At 40.6% G+C, this 19,859-nt stretch overlaps 1 long non-coding RNA gene across 1 annotated transcript in view; it reads right to left on the reverse strand.

Annotated features, from left to right (window-relative positions):
* Window positions 1-671: 671 nt before the first annotated feature.
* The window catches only part of LOC122557953, a 37,352-nt gene continuing 18,164 nt past the window's right edge, over window positions 672-19,859 (reverse strand). The window contains exon 2 of the long non-coding RNA XR_006313990.1: window positions 672-1,220. This is a non-coding gene — a long non-coding RNA (uncharacterized LOC122557953). The remainder of the gene's footprint in view (window positions 1,221-19,859) is intronic.

Below are 19,859 nucleotides of genomic sequence, written 5' to 3' on the forward strand. Positions count from 1 at the left end.
TCCGAAAGCTACTGTGCTTCCAGTTAAACCTGTTGGACTATAACCTGGTGTTATGTGATTTTTAATGTTGTACACCCCAGTCCAACACCAACATCTCCAAATCATATCTAGACAGATATATGAATGGGCAGAGAGCAAAGAGATCCAGACCTTTAGAAAATAGGCGACAGGTTTAGATGGAGGATCTGGATCGGTGCAGGCTTGGAGGGCCAAAGGGCCTGTTCCTGAGCTGAAATTTTTGTTTTAATTCTTTGATGACAACAATTTTGTTGTGTGTTTGTCTCTCACAGAACAGTGACTTTAAAAAGAATAGAATTCTTCATTAAGATGAAAACTGAAGCAATCAAATCCAAAACTAGGGTCCTGAATCTAACTAAAGGGAACTATGAGGGTACGAGACGCAAATTGGCAAGATGGGCTGAGGATCCTTACTGAAGGGTTGATGGTAGATGGGCAATGGCTATTATTCAAAAAACATGTTTATGAATTACAACAATAATTCTTTCCTGTCTGGCACACAATAAATCAGCAAAGGTGGCTCAACCGTGGCTTACAAAATAAGTTTGGGACAGTGTTAGATCCAAGGTGGAGACATATAAAATTGCCAGAAAAAGTAGCAAGCGAGCATTTCAGTATTCGGCAACAGAGGGCAAAAAGTCTGATTAATGGGGGAAATTGAATGATTGATTGCTTTATTGTCATGTGTACCAAAGTATAGTGAAATACTTTGTCTACAAACAGTACAGGCAGATCATAGTGAGCAAGCATGTATAGAAGAAAACAGATTTAGACAGAGGCATACATTGCAGAGTGTACAAAAGAGATCAATGCTAGCAAGATAAGTATTATTTGAGGCGACAGAGTTCATTCAATACTCTAATAATGGTCGTGAAGAAGCTGTCCTGAACCTGCTGATGTGTGTGTTCACGCTTCGTTACCTTCTGCCTAATGGAACAGGTTGTAGGAGATTGTTACTGGGGTGCGAAGAGTCTTGATGATGTTGGTAGCTTTTTAGCAGCAGCGGGCTGTATAAATGGAGTCCATTGTTGGAAGGTTAGGTCCCGTGATGGCCTGGGCTGTGCCTCCTGTAGTTTCTTACAGTTCGGGGCATTGCAGTTGCCATACTAAGTTGTTATGCAGCTGGACAAGTGTGCTCTCAATGGTGCATCTGTAGAAGTTGGTGAGGGTGCAGTAAACATAGAAACTGATCATAAAAGTTTCTGCAAATATGTGAAAAGGAAAAGATTAGTGAAAAGAAATGAAGGTACCCTTACAGTCAAAAGCCAGGGAAATTATCATGGTGAATAAAGAAATGCAGAACTGAACATATACTTTGGTTTTGTCATCACAAAAGATAGCACACATGTCCCAGAAATGTTAGAAATGCTAGGAAAATTAATGGGGTTAAATGCTGACAAATTACCAAGGCTTAATTTGAGGAAATGGCCCTGGAAATATTGGATGCACTGCAGGTCATCTTCCAAAGTTCCATGGACTCTAGAGCAGTATGGGCAAAGGATAAAGGAGGGAACTTGTGCTTGGTGGCAGAGGATGTGGACGAGATCCTAAATGAGTACTTTGTGCGTCTGTTCCTCTAGCAATTTCTGTTTTTATTTCAGATCTGCGAAATCCACAGCTCTTTATTTTAATTTAATATATATAATTTATATTGATGACTTAATTCATGTTAGTATTCATTTTAAGAGAGCTAGAATACAACAGCACAAATGTACTGCTGAGGCTGTACAAGGTTTTGGTTCGACCGCATTTGGAATATTGTGAGTAGACTCAATGAGTTAAATACCCTAATGCTCCTATGTCTTGAGGATGTTGTAATGATGCTGCTTCTTTAACAAGGTTATGTTGTCCATATTTCAAGAGGGGTTGCAAAAGGCAGAGGTTCCGATTATATATTTACCTCGTTATAATGCACCTAACACTATGGGCAATGTAGCATGGCCAATTCACCTGGACTGTGAAAGGAAACCGGAGCACCTAAAGACAACCCATGCAGTCACAGGGAGATTGTGCAAACTCCACACAGACAGTCAGTCGCCCAAGACAGGAATCGAACCCGGGTCTCTGGTGTTGTGAGGCAGCAGTGCTAATCACTGAGGCATTGTGCCGCCCACTAGAAGAAGGAAATGTTATCTCATTAAAGCATACAATGTTTTTACAGGGTAGATGCAGTAAGATGTTCCTCAAAGCTGAGGTGATTCAGACCAGGAGACACAAACTCAGGATAAGAGTTGGATCCTTTCAGATTTAGCTGAGAAGGAGTTTCTTCAATCAGACTGTGGTGGATCTTTGGAAGGCTCTACCCCAAAGCTGGGAATCACAGTCATTGAGTATATTCAAGACAGATATTGTTAGATTTTTAGATAGATATCAAGGGATATGGGGTTAGTGCAGCCAAATGGTATTGTGGTACAAGGTCATCCATGATCTAGATGGTAGAAAAGGCTTGAGGGTTAAATGGCTCTTATTTCTTATGTTCCTACTAATATGGATCATGACCACACTGAGATAAGTAAATGCGTCAACGAAACAAAAAAGAAATTTATAAGTAATTCAATTTAAATGAATTATGAGAGAACAATTATTTAACATTTTTCATAATCTCAGGAGGGTGCAAGACATTTAAAATTATTGCGATTTAGTTACCAAACATAAGGACATAAGAAACAAGAACAGAAATAGGCCATCTAGCCCCTTGTGATTGGTTCATCATTCAATAAGATGATGATTGCCTTGATCTTGGTCTCATTTTCATCTTCCTGTCTATGCCCTATAAGCTCTCGAATCCTCTATAGCTTGGACGTTCTCCCATCTCAGCCTTGGTAAAGCAGGCTATGACTGTTATTAGTCTATGTATATCTATGAGAAATAGTACTCTGATTATGGTAAAAATGCAGGATCTCTAAGGAATGATTTTAGCTGAAAACAAAAATTGCTGGAGATCACAGCGGGTCAGACATCATCCACAGAGAGAAAGCAAGCTAATGTTTTGAGTCTAGATGACTTCATCAGGGATGAAGTGAAGTGTGGTGGGGTAGTGTCACAAAATTGGTATGCAAAAAATGGGAAACTTGTAAAATGGGAGAAAGCATTGTGACATCCTTTTTAAATGCTTATAGATTTAAAAATGAATGTCTGTGGGCAGCAGCTACAGGTGCATAATTTGACACAATGTCTGAAAACACTGTTCAGTTAGCAGGCCCAAGTAGCATTTTTACCTAGACAATTCAGCCAGTTTAAATTCAGCCAATTAATTTAAAAAGCTACTTGGAGACTAAGGGCCAATTAAATTCAAATCTAATGGTGTTGATAACCTGAAACTAATAATAAGAATTGAATATGTTATCGAGGGGTACATAACAGAGGGGCAATTGGACAGAAAGCAGAGTTAACTGCCATCTGAACAAGTGAGAGAAAATGCCATCTGAGAAATAAACATCTTGCTCCTTCAAGATCTCGCAGAAGAAAAGCACCATCTATCTATAAAACACAGCATGTTTAGTGAACATTCTTGACACTACAATTTGATACATTCAGAACCGAAGAATGACAAGAAAACATTCCCAACAGCAGAATCAGCAGGGAGGACAAGGCGCATTCTGGAAGATGTATTTTTGCTGCAATTTTGAGAGACTAAGTTTTAATTTATTGTTTTGTTATTTAGGTGGAACTTGTATTTATTTGAACAGCATCCTACTGGAATTTAAGTTAGTAAAGAATTAATTAGCAGTTGGAGGAATTGTTCAGTTTGTTAGTTGTTCTATTAATTTGTTTACTGTTGGAGTTAGATAAATAAATTGTCAGTTGTTAATTATAGAGTGGACTAAAGGATTCCATTTCACTTAATCACTCCTTTGTAACAAATTGAGTGTAAGTGATAGATTGCATCATTTGTCACACTTTTATGTCAGATTACGAGGCGAGGTGAACTTTTCTGGGTGTTTCCGTTTTAATTATCAGAGGTGTTGACCTCCACCCTGTAACAGTAGCATTCATGCAACATTGGAGGGATGAAGTTGGAGTGCAGGGGGAAAAACAATGTTGATAGTTCAGTTTAAGTGATCAGAATGAGAGAATGATTTTAGCTGTTCGATTCATTTCTACACAACTATATGAGTGATCCTCTAGTGAGAAAGCATTATTTCATATTTCTGAATCATAAACATTCTGCATTCCTCTAATTCAGTACATTTGCTGCTCACTTTGTGGTTTCATCTCGGTCAAAAATAATCAGTTGGTATATTTTCAAGATATGTATGTGGTTACCGCTTGTTACATTATAGTTTCAGCTCCTTCCTGTACAAAATACAGGCTTCAAAAGCTGCATTTCTGCACGAGCTGCTATTTTAATACATGAAAAGCAGCAAATAGGCATCCTGCTGCTTATGGTAAAAACAATGACTGCAGATGCTGGAAACCAGAGGCGAGATTAGAGTGTTGCTGGAAAAGCACAGCAGTTCAGGCAGCATCTGAGGAGCAGTAAAATCGACGTTTTGGGCAAAAGCCCTTCATCAGGAATACAGGCAGAGAGCCTGAAGGGTGGAGGGTAGATCCTGCTGCTTATGTTACTGATACCTTGTCCATGTGCTGGTATTAGTACATGAAGGGTTTATTCATTCCTCTAGATCGTGCAGGTTTGCATCCCTCTCTTGGGCTATAGAGACCAGAAACGGCATTCTCTTCTTACATAATTCAGTTTGCGATTTCATGAAGGACAAAATGATAGTTCTTGACTTTATGCAATAACATAAAATTGGCGATGAACCAGCAATCCATTTTTACTTCACATGTTTTAATTCTCGGAAGGCAAGAGAATGACAAAGAGGATGCAAAATCATCCAGGTCCTTTCATTCTGATATATTCAGTCTGGATCCAACTGAAAATATTTACTTGTTCTCTGCTAATTCAGTACAATTCAGTGATGGCAATGCCATTACACTTATAGAGTCATAGAGATATACAGCATGGCAATAGATCCTTCGGTCCAACTCGTCCATGCTGACCAGCTATCCCAACCTAATCTAGTCCTACTTGCCACCACTTGGCCCATATCCCTCCAAGCCCTTCCTATTCATAAACCCACCATGATGCCTTTTAAACCACTTCTTCTGGCAGCTCATTCCATACACATACCATCTGGTGTAAACATTGCCCCTTAGGTCTCTTTTATATCTTTCCCCTCTCACCCTAAACCTATGCCCTCTAGTTCTGGACTGCCCCACCCCAGGGAAGGGACTTTGTCTATTTACCCTATCCATGCCCCTCATAATTTTGTAAACCTCTATAAGGTCACCACCTCAGCTCCGACACTCCAGGGAAAACAGCCCCAGCCTGTTCAACCTCTCCATATAGTCAAATTCTCCAACCCTTTCAAGTTCACAACATCTTTCCAATAGGAAGGAGACCAGAATTGCACGCAATATGCCAAACGTGGCCTAACCAACATCCTGTACAGCTGCAATATGACCTCCCAATTCCTGTACTCAATACTCTGACCAATAAAGGAAAGGATTCCAAATACCTTTTTCACTATCCTATTTATCCGCGACTCTACTTTCAAGGAACTACACACCTTCATTCCAAGGTCTCTTTGTAAAGCAACATTCCCTAGAACCTTACCATTAAGTGTATAAGTCCTGCTAAGATTTGCTTTCCCAAAATGCAACACCTCACATTTATCTAAATTAAAATCCATCTGCCACATTTTAGCCCATTGGCCCATCTGATCAAGATCCCATTGTAATCTGAGGTAACCTTCTTTGCTGTCCAATTTTGGTGTCATCTGCAAACTTACTAACTATATTCACATCCAAATCATTTATATAAATGATGAAAGGTAGCGGACTCAGCACCATTCCTTGTGGCACTCCACTGGTCACAGGCCTCCAGTTTGAAAAACAGCCCTCTACCACCACCCTCTGTCTTCTATCATTTAGCCAGTTCTGTATCCAAATGGCTAGTTTTCTCTGTATTCCATGAGATTTAATCCTGCTAACCAATCTCTCACTGGGAACCTTGTTGAATGCTTTACTGAATTCCATATAGATCACATCCACCGCTCTGCCCTCATCAATTCTCTTTGTTACTTCTTCAAAAAAACTCAATCAAGTTCGTGAGATATGATTTCCCAAGCACAAAGCCATGTTGACTATCCCTAATCAGTCCTTGCCTTTCCAAATACATGTAAATCCTGTCCCTCAGGATTCCCTCCAACAACTGCCCACCATCGACATCAGGCTCACTGGTCTATAGTTCCCTGGCCTGTCCTTACCACCTTTCTTAAATAGTGGTACCACATTAACCAAACTCCAGTCTTCTGGCACCTCACCTGTGAATATACTGTCTTTGGACTCCCATTATCTCATTTTTGAAGGCTTCACATTTACCGGCCGTCCCTTTACCTGTGAACATCTGTCCCCAATCAACTTTTGAATGTTCTGTCCTTCCTCCAATTTAGAACTTCAACTTTTAGGTCCGGTCAATCCTTTTTCATCACTATTTTCAAACTAATAGATTTATGGTCGCTGGCCCCAAAGTGCTCCCTCACTGACACCTCAGGCACCTGCCCTGCCTTATTTCCCAAGTGTAGGTCAAATTTTGCACCTTCTCTAGTAGGTACACCCACAAGAATCCGAAAAACTTCTTGTACACACTTAACAAGATCCTCTCCAGCTAAATCCTGAACGTTACGGCAGTTTCAGTCTATGTTTGGAAAGTTAAAATCCCCTACCATAACCACCCTATTGTTCTTACAGAAAACCGAGATCTCCTTACAAATTTGTTTTTCAATTTCCTGCTGACTATTAGGGGGTCTATAATACAATCCTAAAAGGTGATCATCCCTTTCTTATTTCTCAGTTCCACCCAAATAACTTCCCTGGATGTATTTCCAGGAATATCCTCCATAAGCTCAGTTGTAACGCTATCACTTATCAAAAATGCCACTCCTCTCTTGCCGGTCTTTCTATTCTTCCTGTAGCATTTGTATCCTGGAACATTAAGCAGCCAGTCCAGTCCTGTCCATCCCTGAGTCACGCTTCTGTAATTGGTCTGAAATCCCAGTCCCATGTTCCGAACCATGTCCTGAGTTCATCTGCCTTCTGTGTTAGACCTCTGGCATTGAAATAAATGCACTTTATCAGTCCTACCTTGTTCTGTGCTTGTCCCTGCCTGGCCTGACTGCTTGAGTCACTTCTTTTCTCAACTGCAGTAGTCTCAGTTGATTTCTTTCCTATCTCCCTGGGTCCCGGTCCCCTGCCCTCCCCAACCTTTACTAGTTTAAATCCTCCTGAGCAGCTCGAGCAAATCTCCCCTCCGGTATATTAGTCCCCATCCGATTCAGGTGCAATCAAACATTAAAGGATTATGGTTAGATTCTCTTTATTTCTTCTTTGGTTCATTTTGTAGTGTGTTTGTTATTCATGCATTCTTTGCATTTCTAATTTCTTCAATTCTTCTGACATATGTGTCATTTAAATATTTAGTTACCTGTACACATTCTGTTCAGTCCAGCCCTTTAAGCCAGTGAATGTGGAACTGTTTCTACTTTGTGGTGAAAGGCAGGGAACTTTATTTTGTGGCCTTATTTGCCCCTCACCCTAGATTACCTTGTCTATATCTTAGTCTCTCAAGTATACTGTAATGTTAGAGCAGTTTATTTAAAACACTTAAGCTCCTGGATCATTGATCAGGAATTTTTACAAGACTTGAGAAAGGATTTTGTAATGATATTAAATTACAGAACATTTGTTCATTGATTGAAGTATGTTATTGCATCTCTTACAAGTATGTGTTGTGAAAACATCAATGTATAATTTCTATAAAGCTATTCCTAGTATTAATATTGTTTTATAAACTCATAAGTCACTCAAAGTATTAGGTTTTGTTAACTTCATCTCAATTATTTTCAGGGAGTTTTCTCATCTGGCATACATTTAACCATTTGATTAGAATGGGATTGATAGAGAATTAATTCATTACAGAATTGTTATAGTGCAGAAGGAGGTCATTTGGCTCATCATGCCTGCACCAGATCTCTGAATGAGCATTAGGGAACTCAGTGCCGTACTCCTGCTTTAATCCTAATCATTGTTTTTGTTTCTATTTAAATAATCATGTAATGGCCTGCTAATGCCTCAATTTAATCTAACTCCATCACATTTCCAGGCAGTTCCAGACCCTCACTACTCAATGTAAAAATGTTTTTGTTGCATTGAATTTCACCTGCCATCTATCTGCCCACTCCATCAACTTGTCAATGTGCTTTGTAGCTTTAATTTGATTTGATTTGATTTATTATTCTCACACGTACTTAGGCACAGTGAAAAGTTTTATTTTGCGTGCAGACCATACCATGTAAAGTGTATTAGAGTAATAGAACAGAGCAAAGAATACAATGTTACAGCTGCAGAGAAGGTGCTGAGAAAGCGAGATCAACATTAAATTTAAAATGTGAAGTATAATAACAACAGGGAAGTAGGTATTCTTGAATCTATTCAAATGTGTATATAAACATTCGTATCTTCTATCTGAAGGAAGAGGGTGAAAGAGGTTATAACTGGGGTGGGAGGGCTCTTTGATCACGTTGGTTCCTTTCCCGAGGCAGCGGGAAGACTAGATGGAGTCAATGGATGGAAGGCTGGTTTTCATGACTCTCTCTAGTTTCTTGTAGTCTTGGGAAGAGCAGTTGCCAAACCACACTATGATGCATCCAGATAGGATGCTTTATTTGGTGGAGAAAGTGAGGACTGCAGATGCTGGAGATCAGAGCTGAAAATGTGTTGGTGGAAAAGCGCAGCAGGTCAGGCAGCATCCAAGGAACAGGAGAATCAGGAAGAAGGGCTTATGCCCGAAACGTCGATTCTCCTGTTCCTTGGATGCTGCCTGACCTGCTGCGCTTTTCCAGCAACACATTTTCTGCTTTATATGGTGCACCTATAAAAATTGGGAAGAGTCATTGTGGACATGCAAAAGTTCCTCAGCCTCATGAGGAAGTGCAGACACTGTTGTACTTTCTTGACCATTGTGTTGACATGGGTGGATCAGAACAGACTGTTGGTGATCATCACTTCCAGGAACTTGATGCTCTCGATCATCTCCACCTCAGCACCATTAATGCAGGGGTATGCCTTCTACTCGCTTCCTGAAGTTAATGACCAGCTCCTTTATTTTGCTGATGTTGATGGAGAGATTGTTGTCTTTACACCATGCCACTAAGCACTCAAATCTCTTTCCTGCATTCTGATTGGTTCCTGATTGAGATCTGCCCTGCAATGGTGGTGTCATCAGCAAACTTGTACATGAAGTTGGAGCATAATTTGGCCACACAGTTGTGACTGTATGAGGACTGTAGGAGGAGGTTGAGTACACAGCCTTACAGAGCACTGGTGTTGAAGATTATGGTGGAGGAGGTGTTGTTACCTATTCTTACTGATTGCCACCTACGGGTCAGGTTAGTTTAGAGATGAGTTTGTTCAGAATTAAGGTGATGGTGGTGGAACTGTAATCAATAGGTAGGAGCCTGATACAGGTATCCTTGTTATCCAAATGTTCCATGGGTGAGTGTAAGGCTAGGGAGATGGCATCTGCTGTGGACGTGTTGCTCTAGTAGGCGAATTGCAAATGATCAAAGGTAATTTGGTAGGCTGATGTTGATGTAAACTGTGACTAACCTCCCAAAGCACTTCATAATTGTGGATGTCAGACCATCAGGCAGTAGTCACTGAGGCATGCTGCATGAGTTTTCTTTGGCACTGGGGTGATGGTGGTCTTCCTGAAGCAGGCAGGGACTTCAGATCATACTAAGCAGGGTTTAAAGATGTCTGAATACTCTCACCATCTGGTCTTCACAGAATCTGAGTACACAACTAGGGACTCCATCTGGGGGGGGGGGGTTGCTTTTCATGGGTTCACTCTCAAGAATGCTGATCTAGCATCTGTGGTACGACCATGGATACATGTGTGTCCAAGGCTGTTGGGATTGTTTCATTGACCTTCTGCTCAATGTGAGCGTAAAATGTACTAAGCTCATTCGGTAGGAATGTACTGTTGCCCACTATTCTGTTCAACTTCACTTTGTAGCTCGTTATGTTGTATAAGCCTTACCACAAATGAAGGGTGCCCATATGGTTAGTCTGGATCTCAAGCATAGTTTGATATTGCCTCTTGGCATCTCTGATGGTCTTATGAAGATTGTACCTGAATTTCCTGTATAAATTAGGATTGGCTGACTTGAACACCTCAGACCTGGACTTCAGTTGGGACTGGATCTCCTGGTTCATCCATGGTTTCTGGTTGGGAACATCTGGATCAACTTCTTCCGCACACAGTCTTTTTACACAATTACTAATGAAGCCTGTGATGTTAGTGGTGTACTCAGTTAGGTTGGCCACTGAGTTCTTGAATATGGCCCAGTCCACTGACTCTAAGCAGTCCCATATAAGACCTTCCGTTGCTTCAGACTAACACTGCACCACTTTCTGTATTGGGTTCGCATGTTGTCATGCATCATGGGTGATGCATTTTGGAAGATCTAATTCAAGAGTGAACTATATGGTTCACCTGATCTGGGTGTTCAGGTCCATGGTTTCTCAAAACTGGCAACGCAGGTCAGTAGAGTGGTCAAGAAGGCATACCGCATGCTTTCCTTCATCCGATTGGGTATTGAGTACAAGAGTTGGCAGGTCATGTTACAATTGTATCGAACTTTGGTTTGACCACATTTGGAATACTGTGTATAGTTCTGGTCGCCACATTACCAAAAGAATGTGAATGCTTTGGAGAGGGTGCAGAGGAGGTACACCAGGATGTAGTTTAATATAGAGGGTGCCAGCTACGAAGAGAGGTTAAGTAGATGAGGATTATTTTCATTAGAAAGACGGAGGTTGAGGGCAGACCTGATTGAGGTCTACAAAATCATGAGAGGTATAGACAGGGTGGATAGCAAGAAGCTTTGTCCCCAGAGTGGGGTCTCAATTACTAAGGGTCACAATTTCAAGGTGAAAGGGGAAAAGTTTAAGGGAGATATGTGTGTAAAGTTCTTTATGCAGAGGGTGGGGGGTGCCTGGAATGCGTTGCCAGAGGTGGTAGAGGCGGGCATGATAGCATCATTTAAGATGTATCTAGACAGATACATGAATGGACAGGGAGCAGAGGGATACAGATCCTTAGAAAATAGGCAACAGGTTTAGATGGAGGATCTGGATCGGTGCAGGCTTGGAGGGCCAAAGGGCCTGTTCCTGTGCTGTAATTTTCTTTGTTTCAATTTCTGCTTGTAAGCGCCAGCATTGTGATCTGAGTTTTCAAAATGTGGATGGGTGATGGAGTGAAAGGCATCTTTGATGGTTGTATAACAACGGTCAAGGATTTTCAGACATCTGACAGGAGATGTGTTGATGGTACTTCAGTAACATGTTTTTGTGGTTGGCCTGGTTGAAGTCACTGGACATGATGAATCAGGCATCGAGAAACAAGGTCTCAAGACTGTAACATTGTATACTTTGTCAAGTGCACTCTTCACTTCCGCATGGAATGGGATGTAGACAGTCTCAGGATAGTGGAGGTGAAGTCCCTTTACTGCAAGGTACTTTTCTGTAAGATATTCAAGGTCTAGGGAGTAGTAACTTTACACTATCATCCCTTCAAGTTTTGTATCATCTGCAAATTTGATCAGATCACCTATGAAAAAGGGCCACTGGACCCAAAATGTTAACTCTGATTTCTCTCCACAGATGCTGCCAGATCGCCTGAGTTTTTCCAGCAATTTGTTTTCGATCAAACTCATTCCTGGTATGGCAGGACTGATGTATGAAGAGAAGGTAAATCACTTAGGATAATATTGATTGGAGTTTAGAAGAATGAGGGTATCTCATAGAAACCTATAAAATTCCTACAGGACTAGACAGGGCACACACACAGGAAGGATACTTCTGATAACTGGGGAATCCATTTAGGACTGAGATGAGAAGATTTTTTTTCCACTGTTTCAATGTTTTAATTAAGTCACCTCTAAATCTTCTGACCTCCAAAGGATGCAGACCTAGCTTGAGTAGCCTTTCCTCATAAAGGAATCACTCATTCCATATTACTCCAGTTTTAAGAAGAAGAGTTAACAGGGAGACATGGATTATAAACTTAACTGTAACCTCCTTGGAGATATCTCAGACTCTGAACATAATGGGAAAAAACAGACAGTAATCTGGGCAAAAGACATATTTACAATTCTCCTTTCAAAAAATACACAGAAACAGGGGTTAAAAGCAGACTTTAACCATGCTTCATATATGTTAGTGGCCTGATGCCATACAATATGGATTGGTGTGCTCTGAAGGCCACAGTTTGAGAACAGCCATTGAATACCCCTGTATTACAGGTAGAGGGTTTTCTTTCTCTGAGTGGTAGAAACCAGCTAACCAACAAGCCAATTGAAAGGATACAGGACAAGAGAATTTTAATCAACAGCAAAGCAAGAATGCCAAAATCAACAACTCAAATATCAGCATCTTATTTTTCAACAGAGAAATTGATCCATACATCTTTTAAATTTTACCTTTTTTATGCTCCCTGTTTTTGTTTCTAATGATGTGGATGTGGACTGGGGTGGTCAAAGTTAAAAATCACACAATACCAGGTTATAATCCAATAGGTTTATTTGAAAGTACAAGCTTTCAGAGCATTCCTTCGTCAGGTAGCTAGATCATAGGACACAGAATTTACAGGAAAAGATCAAAGAGTCATACAACTGATGTGATGTATTGAACAAACCTAGATTGCTGTTAAGTTTTTAATCACTTAGAATGAGGATGCAGGTTTCAATTGTGCAACATTTAAAAGGCATCTGGATGGGCATATGAATAGGAAGGGTTGGAGGGAGGTGGGCTGGGTGCTGGCAGGTGGGACTAAATTGGGTTGGGATATCTGTTCGGCATGGACGGGTTAGACCGAGGGGTCTAGGCTGTACATCTCTATAATTCTACATGTAATGTCCAGAACTTCTTTCAAGTCACAGTCTAAGATAACTTAACATTTTATTATGTAAAGAAAATGACATCTCTGCTCAGACAATGCATTAAAGGTGTGAGGTTACAGTCTGTCTGTATCTCATCCTTGAATCAGACTGGTTCTGTTTCCAAAGTAGGAATTCATAAAATGTCACATTGACTGACTGCTTACAGATTGTGTATTTTTCAGTAAAATACAATGTATCTGCAAATTTGCAATCTGTAGGCAGTCAGTGTGTCATTATCACCACACTATATGAGGGATGGGATCACACTGGAGGGGGTGCACAGGAGATTCATGAAGATGTTACCAAGGATGAAACATTTTAGATAAAAAGAGAGGCGAGATAGACTCAGGTTATTTTCTTTAGAGCAGAGTAGGCTAAGGGATGTATAAGATTATGAGGGGCAAGGACAGATTGGATCGGAAGCAGCTGTTCCCCGAAGTTGGAAGGATCAATAATGAAAAGATAGTTGAGGAAATCTTTTTTCACCCAGAAGGTGGTGGCAGCCTGGGAGGGTAGTAGAGGTGGGAAACCTTACCACCTTTAAAAAGGTACGTAGATGAGCACTTGAAAAGTTATGACATTTGAAGCTATGGGCCAAATGTTGGAAAATGGGATTAATTCAAATAGGTTAGTACAGCCTCGGTGGCAGAAAGGCCTCTTCTGTGCCATATGACTCTAAGATTTTCCTTTTGAAAATCCATGCTGACAGTGACAGGATCAGAAACAATCTTCCAAGTATTCTACGATTAAATGTTTTATAATAGACTGCAGCATTTTCCCCATTACCGATGCCAGGCTAACTGGTCTTTAATTCTCCGGTTTCTCTCTACTTCCTTTAAAAATAGTGGGATTATACTAGTACTCTCTTATCCACAGAAACTGTTCCAGTATCTGTATTATCTTGGAAGATGACCTCTACCCAGGATATAAATTATCAAACCCAAGGGAATTATTGGCTTTTATCCATTAATTTCGTAACGTTATTTCCCTACTAATTTTTTATTTTATTTTACTCCCTCCTCAATAGACCATGTGTTCCCCAATATTTTAGGGACATAATTTGTGTCCTCCAGTGTGAAAATGAAACCAAAACATATATTTATTTGGTCTGCCATCTTTTTGTTCCCCATTATAACTTACCCAGTGACTGTAAGACACTTATATTAGTCTTCACTAATCGTCTTCTCTTCACATATTTATAGAAGCTTTTGCTATCAGTTGAAATGGCCCCAGCAAGCCTACTCTAGCATTCCATTTTCCACCCTTTAATCAACCCTTGTTCTTCTTTGCTGAAATTTAACCTGCTTGCAAAAGCTCAGGTCTGGTGCTTTGTTTTGGCAAATTTATATGTCCCTTCCTTGGATCTAATAGTCATGGAGAGGAATTGGAGCAGACAGTATGGGAAAGTAAATAATTGGGGGCGGGGGGGGGGAATTATAATGCTATTAGGCAAGAACTGGTGCACCTAAATTGGGTTCTCAGGAAACTGCACATGGGCGGCACGGTGGCACAGTGGTTAGCACTGCTGCCTCACAGCGCCAGAGACCCAGGTTCAGTTCCTGCCTCAGGCAACTGTCTGTGTGGAATTTGCACATTCTCCCTGTGTCTGCGTGGGTTTCCGCCGGGTGCTCTGGTTTCCTCCCACAGTCCAAAAACATGCAGGTTAGGTGAATTGGCCATGCTAAATTGCCCGTAGTGTTAGGTGAAGCGGTAAATGCAGGGGTCTGGGTGGGTTGCGCTTCGGTGAGTCGGTGTGGACTTGTTGGGCCGAAGGACCTGTTTCCACACTAAGTAATCTAATCTAAAAAAAAGTAATCTAAATATGGAGGTTGTTTTGGGAGCACTTGCTGATTGTGCTGGATAGGTTTGTCCCACTGAGGCAAGGAAAGGATGGTAAGGTGAAGGTACCATGGGTGACAAGGGATGTTGAACATCTAGTCAAGAGGAAGAAGGAAGCTTACTTAAGGTTGAGAAGGCAAGGATCAGACAGGGGTCTAAAGGGTTACAAAGTACTGAAGACGCAGAAGGGGCTAGAAGGGGCACAAAAAAGCTTTGGCGGGCAGGATTAAGGAAAACCCTAAGCCATTCTACACATACGTGAGGAACAAAAGGATGGCCAGAGTGAGGGCAGAACCGATCAGGGATAGTAGAGGGAACTTGTACCTGGAGTCAGAGGAGGTAGGGCAAGTCCTTCATGAATACTTTGCTTCAATATTCACTACTGAGAGAGACCTTCTCATCTGTGAGGACAGTGTGAAATAGGCTGATATGCTTGAACAGATTGATTTTAAGAAGGAAGATGTGCTGAAAACTTTGAAAAATATAAGAAAAGATAAGTCCCCAGGCCAGGTGGGATATACCCAAGGATACTACAGAAAGTGAGGGAAGAGATTGCTACACCTTTGGCAATCATCTTTGCATCCTCATTGTCTACTGGAATAATGCCAGATGCTATTCCGTTGTTCAAAAAAGGGAATACGGATAATCCTGGGAATTACAGACCAGTCAGTCTTACATATATGGCGGTAAAATTATTGGAGAGGATTCTGAGAGACAAGATTTATGATTACTTGGAAAACCATAGTTTGATTAGAGATAGTATGGCTTTGTGAGGGGCAGCTCATTCCTCACAAGTCTTATTGAATTCTTTGAGGATGTGACAAAACATATTGATGAGGGTAGAACAGTGGATGTGGTGTAGATGGATTTTAGCAAGGTGTTTGATAGGGTTCATGGTGGTAGGCTCATTCAGAAAGTTCGGAGGCATGAGTTCTGGGAAATTTAGTTGTCTCAATACAGAATTGGCTGGCCCATAGAAGACAGAGTAGTAGGAGATAGAAAATATTCAGGAAGGTAAAAACAATGACTGCAGATGCTGGAAACCAGATTCTGGATCAGTGGTGCTGGAAGAGCACAGCAATTCAGGCAGCATCCGAGGACAGGCAAAAGGATGCTGCCTGAATTGCTGTGCTCTTCCAGCACCACTGAACCAGATAGAAAATATTCAGCCTACAGCTCTGTGACCATTGGTGTTCTGCAGGGATTGTTTCTTGGACCTCTGCTCTTTATGATTCTTATAAATGATTTGGATGACGAAGTGGAAGTTTAGTAAGTTTGTGGATGACATGAAGGTTGATGAAGTTGTAGATAGTGTGGAGGGCTGTTATAGGTTGCAATGGGACATTGATAGGATGCAGAACTGGGCTGAAAATTGGTAGATGGACTTCAACCTGGAAAAATTTGATCTGATTCATTTTGGAAGGTCAAGTTTGAACGCAAAATACAGGGTTAAAAGCAGGATTCTTGGCAGTGTGGAGAAACACAGGGATCTTGGGATTCATGTCCATAGATCTCTCAAAGTTGCCACCCTAATTGATAGAATTGTGAAGAAGGTATATATTGTGTTGGTTTCCATTAGCAGGGGGAGTTTAAGAGTTGCGAGGTTATGTTGCAGCTCTATAGAGGTATGGTTAGACCACACTTGGAATATTGTGTTCAGCTCTGGTCGCCTCATTATAGGAAGGATGTGGTAGCTTTAGAGAGGGTGTGGAGGAGTTTTACCAGGATGCTGCCAAGACTGGAGGGCACATCTTATGAAGAAAGGTTGAAGGAGCTAAAGCTTTTCTGACTGGAGCGAAAAAGGATGAGAGGCGACTTGACAGAGATACAGGAGATGATGGGAGGCATTGATAGAGTGAATAATCAGAGACTGTTTCCTACGGCAGAAATGGCTATCACAAGGGGATATAATTTTAAGGTGATTGGTGGAAGGTTTAGGGGAGATGTCAGAAGTCAGTTCTTTACACAGGGAGTGGTGAGTGCATGGAATGCGCTGCCATTTAAGCGACTCTTGGATAGGTACATGGATGACAGTAAAACGAAGGGTACATAGGTTAGTTTGATCTTCGAGTAGGATAAAAGGTCGGCACAACATCAAGAGCCTGTACTGTGCTGTTCTATGTTCTAATATTATCCTTAAGTTGCCATGGTTTGATCACATTTCCCATTTATTTTTGTACCAGACAGGAATGAACAACTCAGTTGAGAATGTGGTGCTGGAAAAGCACACCAGGTCAGGCAGCATCCGAGGAACAGGAGAATTTACGTTTTGACCATAAGCCTTCTTCAGGAATGAACAATTGTTTATCATTGCCTATTGATCCTCATCATTTTAAGTGATGTTCCTCAATTTATCATGGTCAAATTATGCCTCATACCATTGTAGTTTTCTTTATTTATATTCAGGAGCTTGATTCAAAATTAACTAAGCCACTCACTAACTTAATGAAGAATTATTGTCACTCTCCCCCAAGGAGCCTCACACAAGTAGACAGCCAATTATTCCTTTCTCATTACATAATACCCAGTTGGTTCCTTAACAACTTGATCCAGAAAACCACCTGTTCATGCTCCAGGAATTCCTCCTCTGCCGTATTGATACTGATTTGATTTGCCTATTTATTTGCAGATTAAAGTTCCCCATAATAATCATAATTATCAGAACATTCATGGATATAGGACACGTGCGGGAAATTGGGATTTGCGCACTTTTAGTGGTAGTTATGTCGGTGCAGACTCGATGGGCCAAAAGGTCTTTTCTGGGCTGTATGAATCCATGAATCTATAATTATAGACATACCTGACATCATTCATTATACCTTGCCAACTAGAAAATGAGCTATCTATGCCTACTCTCTACTGTTAGCTAGATAATCTACCCATTTCAACATGATACCTTTACACTAAGAGCAGTTATTTTCTGCAATATTTGGCAACTTTTCAAATGCCTTTTGGAAATCTAAGTATAGCATGTCAATTGGTTTCCCCTTTATGCATAACTTCTACAAAGAACACCAATAAATTTGTTAAACATGACTTCCCTGTCATAAAAGCATTTCAATTCTGCTTGATTATCATGAACTGTTGTAGCTGCCCTGATTTAAAGAGCTTAATAAGAGTTTCTGGAATTTTCTGTATGACAGATGTAAAGCCAACTGGATTCTGATTTCTTGTTTCTCTTCCTTTTTAAATAAAGGGCTTGCAGTTTATTTCCAAATCTAAATGCATCTTCCTTAAACATATGGCACATTGGAAAATGAAAACTAACACACCAACAATTTCATCAGCCACTTCTTTTAAGACCTTTAGATGAAATATTCAGGAGCTGTAAGTGTGAAAGTCCAGCAATTTGCTCAGTTCCACATTTCTGGTGATTGTAATCTTCTTGAAACATTCCCTCCCTTCTATTCCTCGAATTACAGCTATTTCTGAGATTGTTGCCAGTATTCTCGATATTGAAGATCAATTCAAAACACCTGTTCAGTTCTTCGTCCAACTCCTAAGTTTCCATTATTAATTCTCCAAACATTCTACAGAACCAAAGCTGACTTTGTTATTTCCTAGCTACCATCTGAGCTGTATGAATCCATGAATCTATAATTATGAGGAAGGGTCACCAAACCTGAAACACTAACTTTGATTTCAGACAATTTCTGTTTTTGTTTCTGATTTACAGCACCTGCAGTTCTTTCGGTTCTCACTATTTAAAAAAAAATGTAGGTATGAATACAAACTCTTACTGTTTGCTTTTTACAGTTCTCAGAAGCTTGTCCTCTAATTTGTCCCTTCTTATTAATCTTTTAGTCATTTTTTGCCGTTTTTATATTCTGTCCAATTTTAAGGCCTGTCATTTATCTTTGTACAATTTCCTATATCTTATGGTTTTTAGGTTTTGATATTATCTCTAACTTTCTGGTTAACTAAGGGTGCTGAGTCCCTCCTTACAGTTGTTCTTACTTATTAGAATATATCTGTTCTGTGTATCCCACAATATACCCTAAATGTCTGCCACTGTCATTTAACATAACTTCTCACTCATTTTAGCTAGCTCGCACAACCCTCATAATTGCCCTTATTAAAATTTAAAACACTAGTTTTAGATACACTCTTCCTCAAGTTTTATGTAAAATTCAATCACATAAGGCTCCTACCTTGGAAGGCATTTGATTATTAATTAATCATATCTCATTGGAAATACAAGGTCTAAAATAACCTCTCTCTGGTTGGCTCTAGTAAGTGCCGTACGAAGAAACTATCCTGAAAACATTCTATGCTACCTTTGCTCAAGAAGGAAGCATCTGTCAGGTATAGACAGGATAGGTCGAGTGAATCCTTAGAAGAGTGTAAAGGAAGTAGTTGTATACTTAAAAGGGAAATCAGGAGGGCAAAAAGGGGACATGAGATAGCTTTGGCAAATAGAATTAAGGAGAATCCAAAGGGTTTTTACAAATATATTAAGGACAAAAGGGTAACTAGGGAGAGAATAGGGCCCCTCAAAGATGTGGAGCCACAGAAAATGGGGGAAGATACTAAATGAATATTTTGCATCAGTATTTACTGTGGAAAAAGATATGGAAGATGTAGACTGTAGGACATCTTGCAAAATGTCCAGATTACAGAGGAGGAAGTGCTGGATGTCTTGAAACGGTTAAAAGTGGATAAATCCCCAGGACCTGATCAGGTGTACCCTAGAACGCTGTGGGAAGCTAGAGAGGTGATTGCTGGGACTCTTGCTGAAATATTTGTATCATCGATAGTCACAGGTGAGGTGCCGGAAGACTGGATGTTGGCAAAGGTGATGCCACTGTTTAAGAAGGGCGGTAAATACAAGCCAGGGAACTACAGACCGGTGAGCCTGACCTCAGTGGTGGGCAAGTTGTTGGAGGGAATCCTGAAGGACAGGATGTACATGTATTTGGAAAGGCAAGGATAGTCAACATGGCTTTGTGTGTGGGAAATCATGTCTCACAAACTTGATTGAGTTTTTTGAAGGAG

This window comes from Chiloscyllium plagiosum, chromosome 1 (genome assembly GCF_004010195.1).
Source record: "Chiloscyllium plagiosum isolate BGI_BamShark_2017 chromosome 1, ASM401019v2, whole genome shotgun sequence".
Classification (NCBI taxonomy): Eukaryota; Metazoa; Chordata; class Chondrichthyes; order Orectolobiformes; family Hemiscylliidae; genus Chiloscyllium; species Chiloscyllium plagiosum.